Genomic DNA, 3,447 nt, shown 5'->3' with positions numbered 1-3,447 from the left:
TATTGTTATTGATGGGAACAGCAAGTGACAATTGGAAATGACCAAATATTTCAACATGGCTACTCCCAAAGAGGAAGGAAACGGTAACAGATATGCATTTGGTTCAGTTAGTCTGCAAGTGTTCTCTTCCCCCAGAAGCCACAGCCCCCACAATGACCCTAAGATACCAGCGTTGTTTTTCAGTTTGAGCTGTCCCATGTTGCACTTACGAGTTTTTAGTTTTTGTGTCTGGAACAACTTACCATAATGCTCTTCAATTTTCAGGAACATGTCTGGCTGTATATAATAGCCACATTTGCTAAGGTTTCCTTTTGGCAATTGATTTAAGGCAGGAGACATGAAATTGATTGTTTCCTTCATTCCCCCTCTCCTGTCCATAAAGTTCCTCTCTGGCAGAATTTTCCTTTAAGTGCTGAATTCTTAATATTTGTGACTTGTAGAAAATAAAGAAAAATATTCTTATTATAGAATAAAGGAGGGCCAAGGCCAGTTCCGCATATGGCAGGTTTTAAAAGTTACAAAAACTCCTAATTGATGGTTTATGGATTCTAAAAATTACTTTTGAGAACTCAAAAGTTATGACTGATGTGCAGTCGAAGTCTTTCTTCTCTTTTTATAAGAGTGCTATTCTATTTACTTATGCTTGATGGTAAATAATAAGAATAAGCAGGGGTACGTGGGCCACATTGTCAATCAGGATATTGTGCTATATAATTAGCTCAGTCCTAAGAAGAAGAAATATATGTGAAGCCATGATCATAATCAGGAAACATGATCAGGCATTTCACATAACATGTTATGAACACGCCTGGGCAATAACAGATCAAGAAGCTCCTTCCATTGCATTTTAAATTCAAAGGTGCTTTTTGTTTAAATAGACAATCAGTTTGCTGCCTGTATTAGGGCCAGAGCCTCTGGCCTGGCAGTCCTAACAAGGCAAGCTTGCCAATCATCCTAAACAAGCCAATTAAAAGAGCAAAATTAATAATGAAAAGCAGAAACAGGTGTGAGCACACTGGGACAAGTGACAAAGAGACATACAGGGTCTTTTGCTAAATCTTTCTTCAGGGCCTTGACATGACAGTCAAGTTTAATTAGAAGGCAAGGATGCACAGAATCAAGCAGCCCTGGTCAAGTTGTGGTCCCAGCCATCATGGAAGCACCATTGTCTGGGTTCCACTCTCTCTTGTAAGATGGTCTGACAAATTGTGCACACTATGAAAAATCCCTTTTCTCCCTCTCTGGCTAGCACCAGGCTTCATTCAGCCTTTTCTTTCCCCCAGCTTGAAATTTCTGAAAAAGTCTAGTCTAGTTCTCTGAGGTGCCTTTTTTCAATGTTCCAGATCGCCAGAGTGAGGGACTCTTTTAGAATATCCTCATTTGCTTTAAGTATGGCAATTACACAACCATCTTATTGGCTCAAAATTCCTCAAATAACATGTTATACATCAAAATCTCCCATTTCCTTTCTTTCGGCAATACACAATTCTTCCCCACAAGAGGCAATGTTGTTGTACAGTGTCTTGTGTATTATTCCAAAGACGCAGTATGGGGCTGGAGAGATGAATCAGTGCTCTTCCAAAGGTCCTGAGTTCAATCCACAGTAATCACGTGGTGGCTCACAGCCGTCTAGAATGAGATTTGGTGCCCTCTTTTGGCCTGCAGGTATACACACAGGCAGAACACTGTATACATAATAAATACATCTTAAAAAAAAACAAAGACACAGTATGTGTCCATATACGTTCTAGACACACACAGCCAAACACATACACTTAGAAGTATGTGAATAACCTCGCCATTTCCTCATCCCACTATACAAGCATACTGATTTGTTTGTTTGCTTTTTGTTTTCCAAGACAGGGTCCCTCTTTGTCACAGCTCTAGCTGTCCTGGAACTCTTGTAGACCAGATTGGTCTCGAACTCACAGAGATCCGCCTGCCACTGTCTTCCGAATCCTGGGATTAAAGGCGTGTGCCATCACTGCGCAGCTAAACATCTTGATTTTTAATAGCTGAATTGTGTTTTATTGCATTAATATATCTTAATTATTTAGTGACTCGATTATTTGTGGATTTTTTTTTTTTTATGAAACAGGGCTTGTTGGCTGTCCTGGAACTCACTCTGTAGACCAGCCTTTCTCAAACTCACAGAGACTGGCGTACCTCTGCCTCCGAGTGCTGGGATTGAGCTACCACGTTCGTAGATGCTTAAGAATTCCTTTCTTTATGTTGTTTCCTATTACAAATACTGCTTTAATAATTGGTATCATATATTTCTTTCTTTCTATTCTCTTTTCATGCATTCAGTTTTAGTTGATTAAATTCCATTTCTTGGGCTGGAGAGTTAGCTCAGCAGTTGAGAGTATTTTTCTCTCTTGCAGAGGACCCAGGTTCAGTTCCCAGCACCCATCTGGTGACTCATAGCCATCTATAACTTCAGTTGCAGAGGATTTGACACCCAGGGCACCAGGTGCATATGTAGCACACAAACATGCCTCAGACAAAATATTCATACACATAAAATAATAAAACAAATCAATCTAAATTTTAGAATTCTATTTCTTGCCTGGATGTGGTGGCACATGCCTTTAATCCCAGCACTTGGGAAGCAGAAGCAGGCAGATCTCTGAGTTGGAGGCCAGCCTGGTCTACAGAATAAGTTCCATGGTAGCTATGGCTACACAGAGAAACCCTGTCTCAAAAGAACAACTAAACATTGTATTTCTTAGTGCTTGTCCTTTGAATAGTCAGTATACTCCCATTTTTATTTCTATGTTTATTTGATAAATGTGACATCACTTGACCCCAACTATAAAGATGAAATTAGTACATTGGGAATTAATTCTCATCTTTTCTTTCTATCAATTTTATTTATTTGGTTTTTTGAGACAGGGTTTCTCCATAGCGTTTTTTAGTTCCTGTCCTGGAACTAGCTCTTGTAGACCAGGCTGGCCTCGAACTCACAGAGATCTGCCTGCCTCTGCCTCCCGAGTGCTGGGATTAAAGGCATGTGCCACCACTGCCCAGCTACTATCAATTATTTTTAATTATGTAATTTATACTTCATCAAGGTTATCATTGCTTCATATGGTCTGTAGTCATAATCATGACATTTGTTTGGTCTTAATACTTTATTAACAGAAAATTTACACTAATGGGTTTATTTTAAGTAATTTGATATTATAAGTACATTGTTTACCCCTTCCCTTCCTCTAAACCCCTCCATGCACACCCCCACTCTGTCAGGAGCCATTTCCCCACTAACAATCATTACAGGAACCATCACCCTGGGGAGTCTGCAGAATGCCCCTCACCCAATTAGCAGCAATCTCTTAGCGGAACCCGCCTCACATTCCAGCTATCCAGGAAACCAGGTGTGGCCACTTGACTTCCTAGCCTACCTCCTGGCCTACGTGACCTGGAACACGCGGCAAGAATCCAGTT

The sequence above is a fragment of the Alexandromys fortis genome, unplaced genomic scaffold (assembly GCF_014885135.2).
Source record: "Alexandromys fortis isolate MF-2015 unplaced genomic scaffold, M_Fortis_MF-2015_v1.1 scaffold_324, whole genome shotgun sequence".
Taxonomy (NCBI): Eukaryota; Metazoa; Chordata; class Mammalia; order Rodentia; family Cricetidae; genus Alexandromys; species Alexandromys fortis.
The sequence above is the reverse complement of the archived record's forward strand: the minus strand, read 5'-3'. Positions refer to the sequence as shown.